Genomic DNA, 26965 nt, shown 5'->3' on the forward strand with positions numbered 1-26965 from the left:
AGACATGCAATGAACCTCAAACCAAAATAATTTGCTTAATGCAATGGCTATTAAGTGGTAGGGTTGGTATCTGAACCTAGGATATCTGAGTCCAAAATCCAGACTTCTTCTGGGATGCCATATTGCTTCATTCACAAAATCAGTCACCCTCCAAATGAGACTCTTATTCATTCATACACTCAGCAATGGTGATCAAGTGAAGTCCAGGCACTACGTTAAGAGTGTAGGGGAGTACAAATGATAAAACCAAGGACCAGAGCCCAAGATTTTATACTTCAGTAAAACTCGTAATATAACCATAGGAAGATTATAATTGATATCCAACTATCCATACTGATATTCCATTAATTAGGTCAAACTACCAGATATTCACAGATTGAACCAGAGAAACTGAAGAAGCAATTAGATATTATAGACCCCGAATGCTCTGACCAGAGTTAACTCTAACTTTACGTGCTTTTAAGAGTCTCAGAATCTCTCTTCTGCTCCCTCTCGCTCTCTTCTCAATCAATGTGATAGTAATCACTGCTATTGATGGTGTCTCAACTGGTGTAGATAGTAATCTAGTAACCTTGAGAATCACTGCTTAGTGTATTTAGACCATTTATTTTGAATATATTTGAAAAAGAAAAGAAATAAAAAAGTAACTTTGGGAAGAGCAGTGATAAAACTTTAACGAGGATAGTGCCTAAGGCTGGATTTCAATGTCACTGAAAACACACAAGTTATATGCAAATCTGAGAGTATGCCTCTGGAAAATCCTTGCAGAAGCCACAATTGTAGGTCATTTCAAAATGCCGACTTTAGGCAGAGATGACACTTTTAGGACTTCAGTATATTACAATCTGTCCAAGTAGTTTTCTGCCACAGCATAATAGTCTATGCGAATATTGAATTAGCTTTATGTTAATCAGCCCACTTAAATAATATCAGTTATATGTATAAATTATTAGACTAAATGATGACTATAGACATACTTTAAGAATCAAATCTTCCTCTGCTAAATCTAGAGTTGTAATGCCAAGTGTGAAAATAAGTAATGAGTTATAAAAAGAAATCGGCAGACTCAAAATAAGATAGGGAAATACCTTTTTGAAAAGCTAGTTACAAAACATCCAGTAAAATCAGTAGTTTCAGAACACTAAAACAGGATAAACTTGTAAATATTACATTCCATCTTCAGTTAGTAAATCAATCATTTAGTCAAAAATTTACTGTGAAGAATTCACAAGACAAAATGTGGTCTTAGTCGCTATCATATAGGGAAGTTTTTCAGTTCACTTGAAATACATTCTGAGCTATGGGCACCTTAGTGCAACACTTTTCTGAGAAAAGAGAGAAATTCTTTGACTCTCCAAGGCTAGGAAATCTTCACAGGTCGGATTGATCACAATCCACACCTTAAAGAAAATGAAAAGACAAGAGAAGGATGTCCTAGGGAAGGGATGGCAGGAGTGTGAAAATTAGTCAAATGGCAAAAACACAGAAGTAGACAGGGATGGTTCTGGCACCGTGAGATGCAGGAGGAAATAGTATGCCTGACAGAGATGGCGCAGGATAAGCTGATCATATAAGTTTACGTTGGATTCCTGAAGACTGAATCATGACCCCCACCACCGTCCCGAACTATGTCACAACCAGAAGAGAATCCCAGCTCCACCATCCACCAAAATTGGGATGAGTGCAAACAAACAAACGTGTTCTGTTAGTCTGCCTATTCCCCACAGTTTCATAGACCCAGCAGGCACTTATGTGCGTGCGTGTGTGTGTGTGTGTGTGTGTGTGTGTGTGTTGGGGGCGCACAATATTACTGTGGTGGAGAAGGAAGTGCATAAGTAACAGCACTATCCCTTTAAATGAATGGAATTCAGAGCCATTTTTGCCAGTTTTATTCCCAGGCATAAATATTTCTAATTGTGTATTGGGAATCTTGTTTGGAAAAATGAATATTTTAGTGATAACTTTTCAGCCATTATAAACCAACCTTCTTTGCAGTAGAGAATTAACCTTCATGATTGATCATGAACAAAAGTGCTTATGTCATCAGAGAATGGGTTCACTCTGCAAATCTGGCCAAAAGTTAGCTATTACGTAAAACTCTGTATATGGTGATTTGATGAATTTTTATTACAAATGCATAATAGAGCTGTAAATAGAGATATAAATTTGGGAGTCTTCAGAGTATATATAGTATTAACATCATGGAACGTTATAAAATTACCGAGGTAACAAATATATCTAGAGAATATAAAAAGTGTGAGGGCTAAGCCAAGGGCATATCAATATTTAAAATTCAGCAAGATGATGAAGGAAAAGATATGGCAAGAGACTGGAAAGGAAATATCAGTTTAGTAAGGAAGAACTGAAAGAGACTGTGTCTAGAAATCAAGATATCAACAACTATGTCAAACCATGCTGAAGGTTAAAGTAAAACAAGGTCTAATAGTTGCTCACTGAGTTGAACAAAGTGGAAATCATTGGTGAGCTCTACAAGAGCAATTTTAATGGAGTGGGGAAGGCAAAATCCAGATTGAAACGGGTTCAAGAGGAGAGAATTTGGAGATAGCAAGGTACAGGCATCTAGAGGCAAAGAAGGGGCAGGAAGAGTGGAGATTTTAGATTTTGAGACAATTGTTGGGAAACAGTCATCTAGAGAGGTGGGGAGGGAACCACAAATAACCAAGGGAGTCAGTCCATCACCCGGGCCCATTATCTCACAGTGCAAAAAGCAAATGAAATGCATTTTCTAACTTATAAAATAGTGATCTAAGAGAGTGACACAGTGAATGAACTAGCTGAATATAATGGGCACCAAGGGCTCATTTAAGGCTAGGGATCATGAAATTAAAGTTCAGGTGAGTCAGCACACTTGGGTTTTATTCTTCAGCCGTGTTAAGCTGTCCATGTACATGGAGTAGCAACAGTAGTAATGAGAGAAATACATTAAAGGGTTATAATGAGTCAGACTTCACAATATAGCCTTTAGAGGATTATTTCAGTTAATTTTTTTAACAATCCTACAAGGCATTGAATAGTTACAACTTTCACTTTACAACTTCCACAACTTTATAGATTAGGAAATAGCTCACGATGAGTAAGTGGCAAAGCCAGACTTTGAATGGAGACGGTAGTTAAGAGTCTGGATTCTTAACCACTCACTACTCTACAGTGCCTCAGGCACTCTATTTCATCCTGTGAACAGCAACCTCACTACCTTTCCTAAGTCTGGTTAGTAAATAATCCCATTCTTTCTCATGCCCCAGCCCAAATTTCTCCCTTGAGTTTCAGACCTAAATATTTAATATCCCACTTGGAACTTCCCACTGGATATCTAATTCAAAATCAACATGACCCAAGCAGCTATTTATTCCTCTCCCCAAACTAACTTCTTTCCCCCGACCATCTTCTCATATAATAATTCAATAGATGTGAAAATTCCAAAATGTTTACGGTTATCTATAGTGGTGAAAAAAAGTAAACAAAGAAGTCACTAGAGTGAATATTATAATGGCCATGGAGGTATGAAAAATGGATTAATTAAATCAGAAATGTGATAAATAATCATTGAGGATTGCTCTCTATGACAATGCTGACAGCCGTAACAAGAGCGTAAGTAGAGAGAAAACTGAATAGATTCCTTCCAGTCTTCCGAAAACACCAACCTGTGATTTTCATTAAGTAGTTCAAAGGCTTCCTGCTGATATGATCATTTTCTGTGTTTACCAGTCAGATTTTGTGTCAGCTAAAGAGGAGGCCTGCTTAAAGATGCTAGTTTTGACTGAGTTAATATATAAAAGCACACTTATTTAAACCTCAAGTAATTGCAAAAAATATTTTCACCCCAAATAAAGAATGTGGCCTCAATAAGACTAATTGTATCCCTTGAAGAAAATGTATAATTTAGATTGGAAAGCCATGAAGGCTTCTGTGCAACGTGGTATCTTGACTAACTGCATTCAACCAGGGACAACAAGGCTGAGAGGTGTGTAAATGTGTACTCACATGCCTATTAGAAGAAGTCACAGCATTTGACATACTTAGGTTTCTTCTTATATGTTATTAAGATCTTAAGAAGGAAGCGTCTCTCAACACCCTTCCCAAAAAAGGGTCTTTACCCTATGATCCCTGTCATTTAAAAATTTAACAGATCTAACAAAATTAAGATTATTTTTAAAGTATTTCTTAATAGTGTACGTTATTACTTTTTAATTTATTTTTAAATTTTTATTTATTTTTGGCTGCATTGGGTCTTCATTGCTGTGCGTGGGCTTTCTCTAGTTGCGGCGAGCGGGGGCTACTCTTCGTTGCGGTGCACGGGCTTCTCATTGCAGTGGCTTCTCTTGTTGCCAAGCACAGGCTCTAGGCGCACGGGCTTCAGTAGTTGTGGTGCATGGGCTAAGTAAGTAGTTGTGGCTTGCAGGCTGTAAAGCACAGGCTCAGTAGTTGTGGCTCACGGGCTTAGTTGCTCCGCAGCATGTGGGATCTTCCCAGACCAGGGCTCAAACCCTGCATTGGCAGGCGGATTCTTAACCACTGCGCCACCAGGGAAGCCCCTGTACATTACCTTTTTATTACGTATTGTTTTCATGCCATATCTGAAGGTCCAGATAAAAGAAGGGAGAGCTGTAAAATAGATATTATACGTTGAGGGCTACTGGTCTGACTAGAGTATTAACTGGGAGATCCTGGTTGAGAGGAAGATAATAAATGTCTTGGTAAAGAGGGCTATGAAAAGGGAAGATGAATGGGGTTTTCTGCTCAGGTTATTACAAGAATGAAGTCAAGATGGTGGTCAGGATGAGTCCTGGTCTGGAGGCTCTTGGGAAAATCTTACCTCCAAGCTCATTCTTGTTAAAATTATTATTATTTTCTTCTTTCTGCTTCAGTTTCTATTTACTTTTCTTCAGGTTCACTGCTTCTTTGCTTGGCTGTGTCAAGTCTACTAACGAGCCTATCAGAGGAATCTTTTGTGTCTAAAATTGTGAGTTTTATGTCTGATAGGCTAGCATTTCCTTTCATCTGTCACAGTTTCCATCCCTCTGCTTAAATCTTCCATTTACTAGTGTACTTTACAACTAGATCCTTTAGCAAAGTAATCATAATTATTGCAAAGTTCCTGTTTATAATTCCAACATCTGGGTCATCTCTGAGTCTGGTTCTGTTGACGGCTTTTCACTTGACAGGGCGTTGCTTTTTCCTTCCTTTTTTATGTGTCCTGTAATTTCTGGAATGTCAGATGTCTTGTGTAAAACAGGAGGGACTGAGGTAAATTGTATTTTTACCTGGAAATGGGCACGTGTCTTCCTTTGTCAGGCCATCCGTGTCTGGGATTGAGACAATCTAGTCAAGAAGGACATTTGGTTTTGTTGTTGCTATGGTTACCAGCAGCGCACCACAGACCTCAAACTCCTCTAGCAGTTGACTGCCATCGCCCTGTGGTTAGAGCTGAGACTCAGTTGTTGGAGGGTTTTCTCCTTTTTCAGCTGTCCCTTCATTCCTGCGCCCCAGGAGAACCTCTCTCCATGCCCTTTTTCTTTCCCCAGAGGTAGTCTGCTGTTGCTTGTACCTTGTCCTAGGCTCATGTTGTGAGTGTGGGCTTTTCGTTGTTCTAGTCCCACCTAAGTCTAAGGGTTGCCTATATGCCTTAGTCTTAGTGGGGAGTCTTTCTTCATCTTCCTGCCCCTCTTACCCTTGGCAGACAAATGCTGCCTTGTCTGTGATTGGTCTTGGGTGGGAGTTTCTAGCCCACCCCAAGTAGTATCCGACCTTTCCATTGTGTCATTATAGGATCTTAGGCCCAAGGCAGTTTCTTGCCCCTCCCCTCCAGTGGTACAAACATTTTCTTCTCACCTCTCCCAAACTTTAGTAGGAGAAAACGTCTCTGGGATGCTCTGTGCCCATGGGAAAGAGGATGCATTCCTACTATCATAGCAGCTTTTGTTGCTTAGGAGAAAAGAATTTGAAAAAGCAGGCATGTCTTGCTGTCAACCTCCAGCAGCCGCAAGCTGCACCACTGAAAGAGGCTCTCACTCACTTCCTGCCCTCTCCTCCGTCTTTCCCTGCAGCTCCTGACAAAGGCTTATGGTCACAAGTGAGTGTGAGCTCCCCTTGTATCTGTGGTCTCCAGCTAGTTTTGACTGACATCTAGTCCATGATTGGCCTTTGGGGCTTTGTTAAAATTTAACTGATTAGGGACAGAGCCTCTTTTTCCTGTGTTCTACTGCAGGTCTGTGCTACAGCATCCATGTCTCTTTACAGGGGCTTGCCCACTTTAGAATTTACTTTGAGGTTGCTTTGCAGCTTCAGTTGTCTGATGACGGTTTCCAAGTGATGACTTGGAAAAAAGTTTACTAGGCTTTTTCTCATTGTTGAGGTAGGAGCAACACCCTTTGTGGCTTCTTATAGCTTAGGAAACAGAAATTCCTTGCACACCAGTTTTAAAATTTTTGAATGTGAATTCCTTTAGTTGAGACGCACTGTAATTCTTCTCCCATTCTCACTTATTTTTACTTAGATTTATGAATTAACCTTAGGATTTGTCATTTGGTTCATGGTAATTAGAGACACTTTAATTTGCAAAACCTTTTCTAATCCAGTATTGTAGGAAACCTAAGTTTTTCATAGCCTCAAAATACCTAAAACCTTAGAGAATTTAAAGACAATCATTCAATTCACTTGAAATGATGACTATACAATCCTTATTAAAATTCATCTTTAAAATTTCTAAAGTGATCTTCTATATTAAAATTGTCTCTATATGTAAACTATGTTGCATAGACTCGACAGTGGGGGAAACGTTAGTACTTCCAAAACTAGTCCTTAGGAAAAGAGGTCCTAGGTTGTAAACTACCAGTGCAAAAATAAAAGTCATGACTCTGATCTCCAGCTTGAGATTTCATATTTCAAAGTTCTTTAAGAGTTGTAATAAAGTGGAACTAAAGAACCAAATAAGGACAAATGTGTCTGTGTACCAAATTATCATTCAGGTATAACTGATTGATTAGAACCTGAAAGTGCACAGTTACTACAGAACTGTGTACACAGCACTAGCTGTTTCATCAAGCTTTTCACTACATTTTCAAACTCTTAAGAACAAAGTCTTCTAAGCTACCGATCTCATTTACTCAGACCAGGATGAAAAGGAGAATAAAGCTTTTACCTTCATAAAATATTTAGAAAGTGCCTCGCTAACTTGAAATTCAAATTGGCTACGTAATATCATTAAAATGATAAAACTATAGAAGCAGAGCCATCTCAGTTTTCTGGTCCATGCCCCTGCCCTCAGGCGGGCAGATATCCACATATTCTAACCAAAAATCTGGCTATGCTATGTTTCAGATTTTTCAAGGGAGAGATTCTATGGCTTCCCCTGGTAACGTTCAGGGTTGAATTTTTCTCAGAGTTAGGAGGTTACAATTTAGCTTCACAATTTGGTGGAAGATAAGGAAAAGTTAACTGTATCGTTTTGTGTAAAACATTATGGTCAGGAGTAAGGGCATTTGGCCTGCATTTAGAACTATTTATAAATATTCACTAGCATGCAAACACCACAGCAAAACTGACTTGTTTTCTTTCCTATGCCTCGCATAGAGTAGGTGTATCAGTCGTCTATTGTAACAATAAAGAAATACCCCCAAACTCAGATAACAATTAATTTGGCTCATCTACTCTGGCCTTGGCTTGTGGCTCTGATTCAGGCTGTTCAGGTAAATGGGCAGTGCATACCTGATGCTTGCTTTTCTAATGATGTATCACTGTTGCACAAAAGGCAAGTCAGGTATTGTTATAATAATGAAACTACTAAAAACTCAGTGGCTTAAAATATAAGCATTCTTCCCCTCAACTAGTGTGTGGGGAACAGCTTGGGCAGCTATGATCTAGGCTATGAACTGGCTGGACTTAGCTTAGGTTTTTGGGTTGGGTTCAAATCCATTTTACACGCCTCCATAGGCTCCTTGAACCAGCACTACCTAGGGCACGTTCTTCTCAAGGCAAATCTAGAAAAAGAGCCACCCTGATTGAAACTCTGTTCACATCAAGCCATTCAGATGACTATGATCAAAGTAAACACAGTCAAGCCAAAGTCAATGGAATAAGGAAGTGTGCTCTGCTCCAAAGATGAGGCTAAAGTGAGAGAATATTTGCTGTACAACATGCCAGGATATTAGCGTAGGCAGCTGCGTGCTGTTGTTGAAAATAATAATCACAATAGATAACAAAAGCACCCATTGATCATTTGCTAAACCAAGCACTAGGCTAAGACATGTGTCATTTAATTTTATCCTCAGAAGACCCCTTTGGGAAAGTATTATAATTATCCACATTTTACAGATAAGAAAACTGAGACAGGCGGTGGAAGTCATTTCCCAATTACATGCAGGTTCCAAGTGTCCACGATGGTATCTGCACCCGGTGGTCTCACTCCAGAACATGGCTTGCAAACCACTGTGATAATGACATTGTGTTGATTTAGCCACCCCACAATCAGAGTGAACACTCATACTTTCTGACTGGATAAAAATTTTAATCTTTATTACCTGATATATCTTCTGGGTTATAGACACATTTCCAACACGTGGATTCACAGTTCCTTTGAGTCCTCAGGGAAACCCCTGCACTCCCCCTAATTGGACTTTAGGGCTTCCTGTCCACTTATATTGGGCTTTTGTCCTCCAGCCTTTGTTGAGACGGTTTGCCAACTGGCTGATCCCTAAATATTCATGTGTCACTTTATAATCTTCTTGGTCTCCTAGTCAGTGATGATGTCCCATATGGATCACCTACATAAGTTAGCATATGCATTTCAATCAAACATTTCTCAGCCTTCCTAAGAGTATCAACATATCCACAGTAACAGAATAGTGGAGAAAGAGAAGAAAAAGATCCTGAATAAGGCAGAAAGTGCAGACCACAGAATAGCAGAGACCCAGTGAGGTAATTTTTCCTACATTAGGAGAGGAAAAAGTGAGATTCAGAGAAATTGGGAAGTTCATCCAACGTCGCTCAAATGACAAGTTGCACAATCAAGTCTCAGACCAGGGTTTAGGTGATTCCTAAAACGATCTCACCTACTACCATGGACTGCCTTCCATAACTAGGCAGAATCTAACCTGAGTCTAACAAGACTCACATCTAACAAAGCTCCTACGCTCTAGATTAGAGTCACAGAGAAATTCCCCAAGTCCGTCTTCTCCTTACAGGGAAGCCCCTTGAACACTCTCCCCCATAAATCTTATGGAAAAACCCAAACGAACCTTTTGGCCAACCCAATAAATGGTTTGATCACCACCCACCCATTGCCTAAGCCAGAAACTTAGGAATCTTCTCAGCCACGTCCTCTTGCTTTCCTACCACACCCAATTGGATACTAAGTCCTACCTAGCCTACCTTCCAAATATATTTAAAATAAGTTCTCCTCTTTCTACAACTGTCATCACCTGGTTCAAGTCACAATGCATCAGCAACAACCTTTTAACTTCTTTCCCTACAACTGTTCTCGTTCCCCTTTAGTCCACTCTCCACAGAACAGAGTATACTGCATTTTGTTTGTAAAACGTTGCCTTAGGATGTCCCTCTTCTTCTTGAAACCCTTCAAAGGCTTCCCATTGCCTTAGGATGAAGTATAAATTTTGTAACCTGTGCTACAGGCTCTGTATAGCCTAGTTTTTCCTTCTACCCCTCCCAGCGTCAATTCATAACTCCCTTTCCATTATTGTCTCCATAGCCACACCAGCCTTCTTTTATTTTCTTTTATGTGAGCTCTCCTGCTTTAGAACATTTGTGTATGTTCCCTGTGTCTGGAGCTGTTCTGATCTTTCACTCTTTACTTATTATGTCATAAATCTGTTCATCCTTCGATTCTTGGCATAATGTCATGTTATCAGGAAAGGGTTTTTTAATGCCCCAGATTAGAAAAGATAAATATAGTGATATTAAACTATATCCATAAATTATGCAATACTCTTTTCAAAAGGCGGAGCCTAATTATACTCCTTCCCTCCTGAATGTGGGCTATACTTAGTGACTCATTTCTCACAAATAGAATGTGGTGGAAGTGACATTATGAGTGATGAGTAACTTATGAGACTAGATCATAAAAAGGTATTGTGGCTTCTCTTACTGCTCTCTCTCTTGGATCATTCATTCTAAGGGAAGCCAGCTGCCATATCATGAGACTATTCAAGCAGCCCTATGGAGAAGCCAGTGTGGTAAGGAACTGAGGCCTCTTACCGGCAGCTGTGTGAGTAATCCATCTTTAAAGTGGATCCTTCAGTCCCAGAACCTCCCATGACAACATCCCTAGTCAACATATTGTCTGCAGTCTCATGAGACAACCTGATCCAGTACCAACCAGCTGGGCGATTCTCAAATTTTACTGTAAAATAATAAATACTTGTGTTTTAAGCTGATACATTTTGGAGTAATTTATTATGCTGCATAGATAACTATCATGGTGTTCCTAGCATATGTGTTATTAGGCATATTCAAAATGTGTTCGTAATATGTACATTTTACGATAACTACATTATTTATTAATAATTTGTTTAATAAACGGCACCCCTGCTTGATAGCTAACTTCATGAAGTTAGGGACTATATACATTTTTGCTTTTCATTTTATCCCTCTTCGCTCCTTGGCAAGACAGAGCCTATGGTACTCAATAAATATTTCTTAACTGTATTACTCTATCTGAATTAATATATATACCATGCTAATGCTACAGAGAGAGGCAGAAACGTCTGGTTATTTAATGAGTGCTATTTAAGTGACTGATTTATTCATTATGCAAAATTAGAAAAATAGATATACTTATGGCAGAGAGATAAAAATTTCTCTTTTAACGGTGCCTTCTGATAATGAGAAAAGCCAATACATCCCTATGAATATCTGAGAAATGATCCTTTCAGCAATAGATAGAAGCATCAAAACCAACTCAGAGTTTTGGAAAAAAATTATATTTAGAGTAAGAAAAGCATTAAAGGAATAAGTAGTTGTTATGATGAACTGCAGTGTGAAAGGTGCTATTTGAAGCAACATTTCAGGGAGCTTGGTCCTTCAGCCGTTGACCCAACAAAATCGTTTTTTTTTTACAACAGTCCCTAGGTATTGTGTTCTATTACATTTGAAAATTCTGTAATGTACTATGAAGATGGAAAATTAGTCTGAAGCATTACAACTCTTTTCCATTAACTTGAGCTAACTAACAAGATCTCACTAAATTTTTAGAATTACATTCGTGACTGTTTTTATAAACTTTCTAATACTAAGTTTCCTTCCAGGATGTTGGAGCCCCTTCACTGAAACATTAAATCTAGTTACTGTACTTTTTCCTCGTCGATATCATCATTGCTTGACCTCTTTCAAACCATTGCTCTGTATCTCATAGGAACTTTGGCACCTGGTTCATTGTGTTTCTCTCACTCTCATCATCCGAGGTAAGTTTAAAGCCACTTTGCTCATTCACTCATTCAATAAATATTTATTGCACTTCTATTTTGTGCCATAGCACTGGATTCAGAACTAGGATTACATCATTGATGGGGCTTCTAATCTCATGGGAGAAGCTGTCCTTGAACGAGTAAGTATTTTATTGCAACTCTGATAAGTGCACACTGTCAAGGAGAACACGATTTTGTAGGGTATATATAGGAGAACCCATCCTAGAACGCCGGTTAGGGTAAAATGTAAAAATGAGGAAAGCTTTCTTCAGGGAGAGCATTTCTGCAGAAGTTACCTTAAACCCAGATTCCTCAAGCTCATCACTATTTATATTTTGAGGCTGTCTTTCTTCTGTGGTGGGGGGAGCTGTCTTGTGCACTGTTGAGCAGCATCCCTGACCACTACCCACTAGATGCCAATAGCATCCCTTCTTGCAGTGACCAAAATTGCCAAACGCACCCTCATGTAGGGCTGTCAGGTTTAGCAAATAAACACACGGGAAACCCAGTTACGTTCGAATTTCAGATAAAAAACAAATATTTTTTAGCATAAATATGTCACGTATTTCATGGGACATATTTATGCTTTAACAGTTATTTATTGCTTATCTGATACTCAAATTTAACTAGATGTTCTGTATTTTATTTGGCAACCCTACCTGGGTGGATGAACCACTGCATTAAGAACTTACTGATGAGTCACTAGATCTTCAGTCCTAACGGGACCATTGATCCCCTAAACATCTCTGAATTTCATATTTTGTCCACTCTATAAACTCAAGATGTTCTTCTTGCTCTCAGGCAGCTTATACACTATGAATAAACTAAGATTCTTCATATAACTCAATGTTACCATCTTCTCTGTTTCTTTTTCCTTCTTTTCTCTATATATTTAAACTAGTAATGAAACAATTCTTCTAAATTCTAAACAATTTGAAATTCTTCTTATTAAATCTTCTCTCTTTAGGTAACCTCATTCACAAAAAAGTTAAAATCTTAAAATTCTAATGATTCACAAATATCCATCACCTACCTCCTAGATTCCAGACTGAACCTTACAACTGGCCACTAAATAGCCTATCTTACTGGGACCTCAAATTCAAAGTGACCTAAATTAAGCTCAGTACCTTGATCTCAATCAGCTCCAAGTTCTGTACTTGCTAACTTAATTAAAGGGACCATTACCTTCTCTGGAAGGTAAAGCTTCTAAAAACTTTGAAGTTATTTTAAATTTTTTCTTCTCCCTTCTTCAGCAGGCTAGTGGTAGATTGAATTCTAAGATGGACTCAAAATTCTGCCCCTGGTATATAGACACATTCTCTCAGTTAATCAATCAAACACAAATCTAAGTGCTGGCATGAGGGATTTTATGGTTGTAATAAAGTAGCAAATCACCTGACCTTAAAATAGGGAGATTATCCTAATCAGGTGTGTCCATAAAAGGAATGACAAGTTCTTGAAATAAAGATTCAAAATGAGAGAGATTTAATATGAGTGAGCTGTGTGTTCTTCACTGCTGGGTTTGGAGATGGTTGGGGCCATGCAACAAGGAATATTGGCAACCTCTAGGAGCTGAGAGCAGCCTTTGGCTGACTGGAGCAAGGAAATAGAAACCTCAAGAAACTAAATTCTCCCACAAGAAACTAAATTCTCCCACAAGAAACTAAATTCTCCCACAAGCACTCTAAGAGTCAGATGGGAAGACACCCTAGCCATGATCTTGATATTAGCCTTGTAGATTCTGAGCAGAGGACCCAGATAAGCCATACCTGTACTTCTCACCTACAGAACTGTGAACTAATAAATGGGTATTGTCTTAAGTTGTGAAATTTGTGGTAATTTGTCACACAGCAATAGAAAACTAATAAAGACGATTTTTGAGAGGGGCATTATTTCTGTCACTACTGGCTCCACAATGTGTCTCCACATGGTACGTCCCCTCTTTTCATTACCATCGCCACAAATTATCATTCAAGAACTTATCATCTCTCATGTGATGACTGGAAGCCAAGAATGGCCTTTCCATACATTCTATCCTATTAAAATATCTGCTCACCTTACAATGGTCCCAGATAATCGTAGGAAGTTTCGTTCCCCCTCCTTTTGTCTCAGAACTGTTAAATCATTGTTATATCATTTTATGATAAGATACGGCACTTATTCCAATGATCTTGTAGCACAGATGTTGTATGCACCCATTCCTACACTAATCTCTCAACACCTTGAGGTTAGAGATGTGTACTTAGAGGTGGCCCCAAATAATGCATAAATGTTTTAACTATGGGCTTCCCAGTGCCTCATATTCCACACCATTGTCTTGTTCAGCATGTCCAGTTCAACATGATGAAATGAACACAGAACTTGGAGTCGTGCCTTCTTAAATGGCTGACTTAAATGGCTACCTACTTGGTAGTTTTGTGATCTAGGGCAAGCCACTTGGCCTTCATGATCTTTAGCTTCCTCATCTCTAGTTAGGAAAAATAAATAAATATGAGATAACTTATAGCAAATACCTTTGCAAAGATGAACTAATCAGATTAGATATTACTTACAATAAAAATAGTCTTTTGTCACTTTAAGCCAATAGGTTTGGTTTTTCAAGAGGACTGATAAAAGTTGCTGGGCCTCATCAGCAGAGTTGGGGTAAGGTGCAACTGACGGAGATTAGCAACTATACAGTAGAAATAATTCCAAGAGCTAGATGCAGTGCTACCTGTTGACATCTCAATTTTAAGAGTCATGCTTAATTCAAAATTAGGTGATGCTTCGATCTCCCACTATTGTCAGTTGACTATTGTCAAGTTCACTCTACACTCAAAATATTTGCTACTGAAAAATTTACACCCCGGTCATCAAGACATTAGCTATCCTGTCCATTCTTTGGCCTAAAATAAAATCTGAGTCCATCAAATATAGTTGAAAGAAAAAAATGCTAACATTTTCAGATAAAATGACTTGGGATAGAGCACATGCTATTTAGTTATTAATAGTTTTTAAAATAAAATAAAATTGAAATCCAATTAAAACAATTTCTATTTTTGACATAATAGCACTGTTGTGTTGATTATAATACAAATACAAATGTTGAAAGAGTTTCTCTAAGCCATTCTTTACTCTAGAGATAATTTTCCACTTTGTTTATAAGTATCATATTTATCAGTGAGTCATCAAACAGCATAGATAATTATCATGTATTTCTTAAGCCTAAACCAAATGCAGCAACAATGAGGAATTAAATGCATTATGCCACTTTACTTTTGTTTAAAAATTCTTATAGGAAGTTGCCTTTCATCCCCCTTTATTTGAAAGCTTTGAAATGTTTGCCATTCATCTGAAAAGCCTATGACAACTTCACAGTCCATTACAGTTTTATCAACTGGGAGTCCACCTCTAAGAAACAATCTCACTTTTCTATTAGCTTCTCTATCACTTTTTCTCTGTTCTTTGGAGAACAACCTCTATCTTTTTGAACTCTGTCAACTTATAGAAACATTAGGTTTCATCAGCTTCACTAAAAATTAGAACAATCTAAAAAACCTAAGTGAAATTGTCAGATAAACCTCCCAAGAATTTGTTTCTAGAAACATTTTTAAATGACTTTACAGATACAATCTTCAAAACAGTCCTAGGAGATAAAGTAATGAAAAAATTTTTACCTAAATCGACTTTGCTGATTGAAATAATAATGTAGACTTAGCAAAGTGATCTGTGTTAATTTGTAATGCTCTGTAGAACATAGCACTGGAGATGTTCTGTACCCATATGAAAAAGCCAAACAAAATTTTGGTTAATTAGTAACTTACCCCCAAATTCCTAGTGGTATATAGAGTACCTAAGTCTTCTGTATTTCTGTAAAACTATACTTGCCGTGTAAAAGCTGTGCCCCTTTGGCAAACTTTTGGGTTTGTCTCATCCCAACCCTTAACCTAGACGCTAAACTTCATCATATTCTAAGGAAAGAAAAATTTTTCCCCAAATCTCTAGGGAGCAATGTTGACTTTACTAAGTGTTTTACAGAACAAAAAGGGGTGGTTATATCGTGCACTAAACAGAAAATGATTTAATAGACACTCATTGAATATTCTTCTTCTCAAAACTCCTTCTTTGTATTTCTCAACTCCTTAACCCCAGTCCCACCTGTTCCTGTCTGCTAGCCTCTCCCTTTTCTTTTCTGACAGAAAGGCATCTCTTCTCATTTTAATGCAGAGGAGCTCCACCAGGTTCTCATTATCCAAGGTTCCAGCAGACTCTATGCTTCTTAGTCTCTTCATAGAATTATCAAAGCATTCACCAAACAAATTAGAACCTCTATCTAGGCAAGACTGGAATTTTAAAAACAATTAAATTTAAAAATGACTTCCTATGTTAATGTGCACCTTTGGTTTTGCCACTACAAAGGATCCATTAGAAGATCAAGTAGATTTCTTTTCAGCTTACTATATAATTCTAATAATCATAAACCATTCAGATGACCGCATTCCATAAAGTTCAAGTGAATTGTTTCATGGCACTGTATACAAATAAGCATGTGTCCTGCATATAGTAAACTAATACACGTGGAAGCCTTAATGTTTTGAAGATATATAACCAACTAAAAAGTCCATCTAGATCTTTATTTTGTTAATTGGGAATTAAACTTTGCTTTTTGGTAAAGATAAAGCAAATAATTATCTATTTATTCTGGTTGACTAGGATTGCAGTCATTCAAATTGAATGCAGAATAAAATAATAAGGACAAGGTGGGGCAGTATCTTTCAACTTTTCACCCCCAACCTCTATTTTTTATGCTACATTCACCACTCTTCATCAATGTCCTCACTAACTACATACTTTATACTGGGAGGACAGATGGGGAAGAAGCCATAATCCCAGTACTCGAAGCTTATTCAGGCTTAAAAAGGAGATAAACATATACAACTCCAGTCATCTCGAATGCAAATGTATGTGAAATCATTTATATAAAACATATTCATTCAAACATCACACAGTCAGGAATACATTCTATATCATCTTCTCTATCTTTCATTTTTAAGTAGGCAATCTTATCCAGTCTCATGACTTTAACAAAAGCTATAAAATAATAACTATCAAATAAATATTTCTGAAGCTCCAGATATTATCTAGTGGTTTGTCATGTAAACACCGTTGATAATGAAGAACAGAGGGAAAAAAAGATGAATGAATCAAGAGGAAGAAATGGGAAAAAAAACAGATAAAATAGACATGGCTAAAGAATATGCATGAGAGACAACCATTTCAAGGCAAGATGGAGTAATAGGGATCATATTAATTTTCTTGCCTGAAATAACCAAAAATCATGACAAAATATACAAAATGAGACACTGGACATTAGATAATTAAGAACAGTGATTCCAGATAGAAGGTGGAAAACAAATAAGGTGAGACAAAGACATGAGCTTTCTGCTTTGAGAGAGGTTGTGAGTTAAAGTACAAGGAAAAGGTAGGCATCAGACACTATGAGTTGAAAAGAGAACTGAGAATAAAAGGAGACAAATGTAGCTAGAATTTGCAGGACAGAAAATCAGAGAAGAGAGAGCTACACAAAGAAAGAACACTAGAGATCTCTGGAGGCCCCCCTCAAGTATTTAGCAGAGGGCTGATCTGCACATGAAAATGAAGAAACTTCCCAAGTCAAGGAAAGAACATAGAAAAGAGGGAGACGAGTGTCTGATACTCCATAAAGCTGAGAACAATGCCTGCTCCCATCAACCAGAAGAGAAAACCTTATAACTCATGGAGCTCATGCAGAGTCCTCAAAAGGTCTTGCTTCAGGAATGGGTAGTATTTAGCTCTAGACCAGTGTTTCTCAAACAGAGATGATTTTCATCCCCAGGGGACATTTGGAAATGTCCAGAGAAATTTTTAGTTGTCAAGGTAGAGGTGGCACTCTGGCATTAGATAGGTAAAGACCAGGGATGCCGTTAAATATCTTATAAGCACAGGACAGCATCCCACAACAAGGAATTACCTAGCCCAAAATATCAATGATGTCAAAGTTGCACAACTAGAATAAGACAGCTCTGGTCTCACCTAAGAAACTTAAAAACAAGATTCAAGGGCTTCCCTGGTGGCGCAGTGGTTGAGAGTCCGCCTGCCGATGCAGGGGACACGGGTTCGTGCCCCAGTCAGGGAAGATCCCACATGCCGCAGAGCGACTAGGCCCGTGAGCCATGGCCGCTGAGCCTGTGTGTCCCGCAACGGGAGAGGCCCGCATACCACAAAAAAAAAAAAAAAACAAAAACAAGATTCAAATGGATCATACTCTTTCCAAGCAACTTAACTGAGTCCCAAAACAAAGTTCAAAATATTTACATGAATACAGAACTTTCCAGCATTCACAAGGTAATATGTACTGTCTCTGGCATCAAATAAAAATTGCCAGATATGCAAAGAAGGAGGAAACGATGACTGACAATGCAAAGAAAAAACACAATCAACTCAGATCTATAAATGATGGTAGAATTAACAAACAAATGCTTTAGAATAGTTATTATAACTCTTCTATTTGTTCAAAAGTTAAGTAGAAAAGTGGAATATTTTAAAACATAAATCAAATTTCTGGAGGTGAGAACTATAATAGGCGAGATTAAAGAATACTTGATGGGATAAATGGAAAATTAGATATTGCAGTAGAAAATTAGTGAATTTGAATGCATAGCAATAGAAATAAACCAAATGAAAGAAAGAAAAAAAGATTTTAAAAAGAAGCAAAGAAACATATCACCAGTGAGCTGTGAAAAATTTCAAGCAGCTACACATGCATATAATAGAAGTAGTGTTTTTCTCATTCCATGCAGAAAAGTTATATATAGATAAGAATTATTAAAATGTTAAAACTGAAGCAGGCTAATGAAGATATATTTGGAGGCCCTGAAGGAGAGGAATAGATGAAGTAGAGACAGAAAAAAGTTTAAAGATTTAATAGCCACAATCTTTCCAAATATAATAAAAACTATAAACCCATAGATCTAAAAAGCTCAAGACCTAGAAATATGAGGAAAACTACACTAAGACACATCATAATCAAATTGTCTAAAATCAATAGTAAAGAGCACATCTTAAAATCATCCAGAGAAGTGAAAGATGAAAGTCATGCTTTAAAGTGCTAACAGTACAAAAAACTTGTCCACCTGGAGTTCTATAATCAGCAAAAGTATCTTTCTTTGTGACCTTGTATTAGGGAAAGATTGTATTAGGGATAATTTTAAAAACATGATCCATAAAAGAACAAAATTATAGATTGGACATCAAAATTTAACGTTCCTGCTCTTTGAAAGACACAAGTAAGAGAATGAAAAGACAAGCCACATACTGGGGGAAAATACTAGCAAATCATATATCTGAAAATAACTTGTTCTAATTAAGAAAACACTTAAAATTCAATAATAAAAATAAATAAAATTGGGCCAAAAGATCTGAAGTGATACTTCTTTGGGAACATATTTGGAAAGCAAATAAGCACATGGAAAGATGTTCAATATCATTAGTCACTAGGGAAATGCAAATTAAAAGTATAATGACACACTGCTACCCACCTAATAGAATGGCCAAAATTTTATAAAGACTGACCTTAGTAAGTGTTGGTGAGGATTTGGAGGAACTGGAACTCTGAAACACTATTAGTGGGAGTGTAACATGGCACAATCGCTTTGAAAAACAATGTAGCAGTTCTTAAAATATTAAACATCTACTTGCCAATAGACTCAGCCATTCCACTCCTAGGTATTTACCCAAGATAAGTGGAAGCATATGTTCAATGTTCATAGCAGATTTGTAATAACCAGCAACTGGAAACAACCCAAATAGCAACAGGCGAATGATAATCGAATTATGGTATATCGATACAACGAAATACTCCTTTGCAAAAAAAGTGAATACATTTTTGAAACGTGCAACATGAGTGAATCTCAAATTATAATATATACTAGCAATATATAATAGCTATTATATCAATCATATTACATTATGAAACCAGACACCCCCAAATAGTATATACTGTATGATTCCTTCCACCTATGTGAAATTCTAAAGAGTGAAAACTAATTTATAGTAACAGAAAGCAAAACAGTGGTTGTCTGAGGTTCAGGCAGTGAGAAGGGTGGAAGGGACATGAAGGTGAGATTAACAAGTGGCACAGAGGCATTTTGGGGAGTTTGGATATGTTCATTATGTTTTCTTTCCTGTGATAGTTTCATAGGTATATCCATATATCATAGTACACTTTAAACATGTGCATTTACTATAAGTCAGTTATATTTCAATAAAGCTACCTTAAAACAAAATAAATATGATATATGGAGCTGGGTAGGTGATAAGTAGAATTGGCATGTGATGGTTGTGGTGATCTCCAAATTTTAAACTTGTGCTTAGAGCAGTGACAGCAAGAGTGCCAGTTGTAGAGGGACAAAGAAGACTTTTGTGGATAGTCTACTTAAAGGCATTACTGATCATTTAAAAATTTTTTGGTTTACTTAATTTTAAAAATTTCTATTTTTCTGTTTCTCTGCACTTCTATTTGCCTTTTCTTCATCAAAACTAACCTTGGTTTCTTAGGGAGTAAGAAGAGTCTACTTTGCAGAAAATGTTTCCCTGTTTTGAAACATGAACATATGGAAGTAGTGGAAAGGGTCATTTTATTTCTAAGAAAGGAAAAAAATGTCTCAACTTCCTTCTAGCAGTTAATTCTCACTATAATGTACAATCTTCTAAAGCATTTTAAACTACCTGAATTCAGTTTAATTTTTCTATGAGGATGAATTATTTAAGCCATTATGTTTCCCTTATTGTTTCAAGAAGTTTCTAATCCATAGACAATGAACATTTTCTGCTTATTTTTTCCTAGGATATTTTAGCTCTACTATGTTATTGTGTCATCACTTTTTTAGTATGATTTTCATGTAGAAAGTACTAAAATTATCTGAAATAGGAAGACTAATGAATATAAAAGAAAGTGTAAAGCAACTGCTTGTACTGGGGTAGGCAAATCAGATCTGCTCTGGGACCTTCCTCCTGGCAATAAATTCTGGCACTCTTGACTTAAATTTCTAAAACTCTATCATTTTAAACCCGATTCAAACACATCTGATGACTTAGGTATCTTCATTTTACCATTTACTCGCTCATTTAGTTATTCATTTACTCAGGATCAATGGAGAACCCATTATACCCAAAACATTATAACAGGAATCATAAACAGTTAAAAGGTGGAAGTTCCAGTTCTTGTCTTCAGGGAGCTTATGATCCGGTTTGTCTATATAAGACAAATGGTAAAGAAGCAAAACAAGTATGTTAACTTACCACCCAAAGTTATATAGTTTAATAATAATTTTAAAAAACCAAGAAATGGAAGTAAAAAAGGATGGAACAGATTCATAAAGTAAGCTTTCTGGTATAGCTAGGGTGGTAGCCAGTCTTCAAGATGGCTGCCAATGATCATATCCTCCTATTATTTATACTCTTTTTACCACTCTCCCCCCACTACGTTACATAGGACTGATCTATGTGATGAATAGGATTTTGCAAAAATGACTGAGACTAGGCCAGAAAAAGCATGTGGCTTTTGTCCTTGGAGCACTCCTCTAAAGGAAGCCAACTGCCACGTTGTGAAGACAATTACGTAGCCCTAGGTAGTGGTTCACATGGCAAGTGACTGAGGCCTCCAGCCAAGAGCCAGCACCAACTTGACAGCCACGTGAGTGAGACGTCTAGAAAGTAGATTCTGCAGCACTAGTTAAGCTTTCAGACAACTGCAGTTACTGCCAATGTCAAGGTTGGAAACTCCTGGGAGACCCTGAAGCAGGACCACACAAATTGGAAATTTAGAAATCCCCAGAAACTGTTTGAGATAATAAACGTTTGGTGCTGCTTTAAGCCACCCGGGGATAATTAGTTACAAAGCAATTGATGCTTAATGGAATTAGACAAAGCTTGGAATCAGAATTGGCTTTATTATCTGTTTAAGTGGTCAAGTCATTAACCTGTCTAAGCCTTATTTTACTCAACTGTGAAATAGTAGTGTTATCCAACTTTGGATACTTTATTATGTCTTTGTGATAAATAAAGATTAAAGTTTTTTTTTGAAAACAAGAATTTTATAATTCTTAGGATATCATTATTTTCTTTTTCATATAGGGGTTTAGTATTTTCTGTTAACCCTTTATATTTTGATTTTATTAGGAAAACATTGTCTGTAATGTGCTTTGAACTGCACAGAGGAAAAGTGGCTAGCAGAGCAAACCTTGTTAGTAGGGCAACCTCATGCAAATGTGTCAGAAGGCACTGATGGGGACCAAATAACAAACAAACAAAAAAACCCTGTTACTATCAGAGACTGAGTTTGAAAAATTGTGAGAGAATAAACATGAGAAGAGGATATATCCTCCTCCAATACTTTGAAAATTCTAGGGGCTGTAAAATTGGCTTCCTATTGGTTCTGTTACCATTTTTCCATTTATCCAGCTTCCTACTTCCTCTTTTCTACTACTTATTCTTTCTTCTTCTGCCTAAATCTCCTTTTTCATAGGGGTTCCTTAATAGTTAAATATTTTTGCGTTTATCTTGATATAAAACCTTATAATGATCTCACCTATAAAACTGTGAGTTTTGTTTTTAAAAAGTGAAGAATTAGGGCTTCCCTGGTGGCGCAGTGGTTGAGAATCTGCCTGATATTCAGGGGACACGGGTTTGAGCCCTGGCCTGGGAAGATCCCACATGCCGTAGAGCAACTAGGCCCCGTGAGCCACAACTACTGAGCCTGCGCGTCTGGAGCCTGTGCTCCGCAACGAGAGGCCGTGATAGTGAGAGGCCCGCGCACTGGTACCGTGATGAAGAGTGGCCCCCGCTTGCCACAACTAGAGAAAGCCCTCACACAGAAACAAAGACCCAACACAGCAAAAATAAATTAATTAATAAACTCCTACCCCCAACATCTTCTTTAAAAAAAAAAGTGAAGAATTATATTGTGATTCCTCTTGTTCAGAAAAGTATTTGAGGTCATACCATATTTTTTCTTTCTTTCTTTACACCTAGAATTTATACAATATGTATGATTTTCTTCCCTGCTGTTCCTACAGGATATTTCATTTTAACCTTTGTATCTCCCAAGTCCCAACTGGTACCTAAAAATCATAAGACTAAAAATATTGTTCAGCTATGCTCTAAGTGCTGTTGTCATCTTTATTAAATACAGCGTAAGATGACAGAATTAGAGAAACTCAATTTTTTATGTATGCTGCGGGGTAGAAATCATCTTTGCATGTATGGCTGTTACTTAGATATGAGATTACTACTTGGAAAAATAGTTTATTTGTATAAGAAATATAAATTATTATGCTAATTAGCACGGCTTCCTTTTCAGTTTCTGGACCTCCATCAACTTTCTATCTCTTTTGGACTCTGAAGATAATTAACTCATGAACTCATTAAATATATGTCATCACTCTTTATTCAATGGTCTAAAATTTTCTGAGATTAAACTTTCACATTTTCTTCTTGTTGACCCAGAGACTATGAATGTCAAAATTAATATTTTTTAAATTGGCATGAAATTTTTCTTTTTTTATCTTGCGAAAGATATACAATCCCTACGTTACACAAAGAGAATTTGTAGAAGGAGGCAGGGAAGGAAAAACAGGATGCAAGAGATTTCTCTGGCATTTTGAGGGTTTTTTTTTACCTCCTCTCTTTTCTTTGATGCACAAAAGGCCTTGATGTGTCTGGGAGTATATAACGATGTTAAATGTGCAGTCTCATTGACTGCAGAAGAGTCAGGAAGGAGGGAGTTATTTTTGCTTTTCTTTGCCTGTGTTCATTTTTCCTGTTGCATAAGCTTCTTATTGACATTAATTTTAGCCTCCAAAGATGTTTTGCATAACAGAATTATAATGTAGTGTCTAAAATAGCGCTGCAAACCATAGTTTCAAATACATAAGGAAGATGAATCATTTCCTTAACATGGGCCACTGTGTCATTTGAAATGATTACTTATGAGACAGAAGCAATACATAATTAAGCAGTGTGTGACATGCAAAAAAGAAATCAAGGAAATTCAAACAATAAGTGTTTCTTCTGTTCTTCATGGTGGAGGGGAGAAATCTGCAACTCTTTTATTTCCATCTTGAAATGAAGGGGTGTTGAGTACCATAACTACGTATCCCATTAGTAAGGAGAAAGATCTGGGCTGCAGAAATGAAGAAATGGGCTGAGCCCAATCTACATCACTTCTAGTTACAAACTGTGTACAAAACTATTACTGAATATACATTATTGGTGTCGAGTCTATCTTTTTATTTGAGTTTTACTACTTTTGTGTGTATGTCCTACGCTTTTTTTTAACCCCTCTCAAAATAGCTTCAAAATTAAAATCTTGTGCCAACTCTGAACAAGGGGAAAGGGAAAAGGGGTTAACTATTTCTAATGCATTCGAGTGCATAAGATTCTTGGATCTTTTTTTCCAGACTTTCACTCTTAACAGCTACACCAGTACCACAGTGAATAATAATGAAATGAAATAGAGGGCATCAATCATGGTCCATCCAGTCTAGGGACATAACCATGTACAAAGTAATAGTCCCTTGGGCTTAATGAAGCCTTCTTTTAAAAGAACAAACAAACAAACAAAACTATTTGCATTCAAGCTCAGATGAGCTATCAGAGAGCTTGTAAAGGAGGAAAATAATACTTCTTATCCTGAGTGATCTCAGAAACTAGACTGTACAGTTTTTAAGGACAGACACTGGTGCGGGGAAACTCTATCATCTTACTTCTTCTCTTTCCCCTATTTATTATGCCTCCTCAAAGTCTGGGCATACAATGTTTACTGAACAAATGTTGAAAAAAAACCACCACTGGAGATAAAGCATTAAAGTACAGAATTAGAAAGTAAAAGATCATAAACCACTAAATTTAATAAGATTTATACCAGCAAATATTTTTTTCTGCTATCTTCGAGGTTTGCTGTCAGCCCATCGAGTTCAAATTAATAACTCTCTCAGACTTAAGCTTCATCGTTCTGCCATCTTCTTAGACTGTGTCTATATTCTATATTTTCCTCCTTTCTAATGATAAGTCTCAGGAGAGGTTCCAAAATTCACAAACAGGAATCAAACTAATATAGGGCAGCATTATTGTAAAGTGAAGTTAGTGCCTAAATACATATCAGACATTATCACAGCAGCTACATTCCTGGAATCACTGCATCAGTTTACAAAACTCACCTTGCAAGAAGCTCCTGATTAACCTCAAAAAGCATTGAAATAACAGCAAATTGCAGTGTGTTAGAATACTAACAGAGAATGTGTAATTTATTCTAGCACATCACATTTCCCATAATCTGCTCAGAACTCTCCTATCCTTCAAGGCCTTTCTTAAACTCACTCCTACCATGAAGTTTTCCAAACTCATTGCAAACAAAAGTGATTATTATAGAACAGACACATCTACACTTCATATAGTAATACATTTGATCATGAATGCAAAGGGCCAGGGACCATGTATAAATTTAGTTTCTAAGTTTGTTCCACATACAGGTTGAGTCTTTGTCTATTTTTTCTCTTGTTATTCTCACCATATACCATTTACATGAGCTTCTATAGGAAAAAAATCTTAACTGAATTCCTGTATCTATCTGAGGGAGGAGGTACAAAGAAATAGACTGTACTAGTCAAATACTGCTGCAATAATGCTGCATGACAAAGAACCACAAAATCTCAGTGACACTCATTCAAAAGCAACTATTTTTCACTGTCGGCATGTCAGCATGGCACTATCTCAGCTTCTGTATCTACAGATTTGGGGACTTTCTCTTGGTTCATGCTGGAGCCAAGGGTGAAGTGGCAATAGGTACCTGAGCCACACTTTGTTCATGGCAGAGATCTGCATCCCCTAGAGGGGCAAGCCAAACTATGTGATGTCTCTTAAGGCCTGGACTCGGTACTTAACCAGTGTCCCTGCTGAATTTGGTCATCTGGATAAATCATGTCCTTTGGTCTAGGGTAATATCAATAGGTTAGGGTAATATACTCTTGCCGTGAAACGTGGCGGGGGGGTGCATAAGAGTTGAATATATACTGAGAGATATTCCACATCTACCCTAATCTCCTCCCTTATTCAAATATTTCATATCTCTCTCATTTGCAGAAAGAAAGCTCACTATCATTCCAAGAATCCCCAGTCCCTTCCCCAAAGTCTTATCCAAACAAAGCATCAGGCTTGAAGGTCAGATGTAGTTCCTCATGACCCAGAGATCTATCTACTAAAAAGAAAAATTATCTGCTCCCTACACATCCAACACTAAACTGTGCCAAAGGGACAGGATAAATCCAGTAAATACTTCCATAGAAAAGGGGGAATCCTAGTGGGAAAATGTTACTGGGACACTTACTCTGTAAATACAGACTGTTCCTTGAATAAGCCCTAGTTCTGCTCCCTGGGAATAAATAGCTCCTTAGTACATTGTTTTCTATGGTCCTCATTTTCATCTTCTGGAAGACTCTTTATGTTTCATCCTCCTCCTTGGCCACGTCAAAAAAGAGCACATACCCTCTATTTCAGTTATCTATTTCTGCATAACAAACTACCCCAAAATGCAGTGGTTTAGAAGAACAGTGACTAGTTCTCATGATTCTATGGGCTGCCAGAATGTAACTGATGGCTCTGCTACTCCATGTGGTGATTTCTAGGGTCACTCATGTGGCTGCATTCATTTGGGAACATGGCTGGGGCTAGAAAGTCCAACATGTCCTCACTCACAAGTCTGGCATTCAGTGCTGACTGGTGGTTCCAGTAACTAGATTCTCCTCTATCTGATCTGTTTATGAGGCTGTCATTGTTCAGTAGGACTTTGTTATGACATGGAGTAAAGTTATTTAGAATCAGTTTGAATCTTTTAAATCTTTCTTTTGAGACTTCTTAGCTCAGATCCAGAGTAGTCTTTAGCCTAAGCTTCCATTAATTCCACTAGTGAGGTAATATCTTACTTTACTGATTGCTCATGTGTTACAAGTTCTCTCTGTTCTTGCTGGTGGGAATGCAAATATTCCCCAAACATCATGAGCTCTTGGAATCATTAATGACAGCTCTTTCTTATCATTCTTTCCCCAACTTCATAGCCTTTGGTGAAGATCAGAACTCAGTCAAAATACGAGAGCTCTTCCCAACTTTACATATCTTTGAAGCTCTCTCTGTGCAGCTCTCTCCTTTCCCATATTTTGCCCTGAAAAGTCTAGTCTGGAATCACCTCAGATTCCCTGAACATCCATTTCTGGAAGTTCACTATAACAACTGTGTTCTATTTGTTTACCCACTTGCTGCACTCCAGCCTAGAAAGTGCTTCTTTGGATGCCAGCTAGGGGAATTGTAGGATTCTCTCTGTTGGTTTCCTTCTCTCAGTGATAAAAGTCCTGCCTATTGACCAATGTGTGAAAACAGGTGTTTCATAGTTTTTGACTGTCCTTCTACTTGGTTATGGGCAAAGGCAATTAATCCTTTATTGCTGGAGCAGAGGAGCA

Source organism: Phocoena phocoena, chromosome 14 (assembly GCF_963924675.1).
Source record: "Phocoena phocoena chromosome 14, mPhoPho1.1, whole genome shotgun sequence".
Lineage (NCBI taxonomy): Eukaryota > Metazoa > Chordata > Mammalia > Artiodactyla > Phocoenidae > Phocoena > Phocoena phocoena.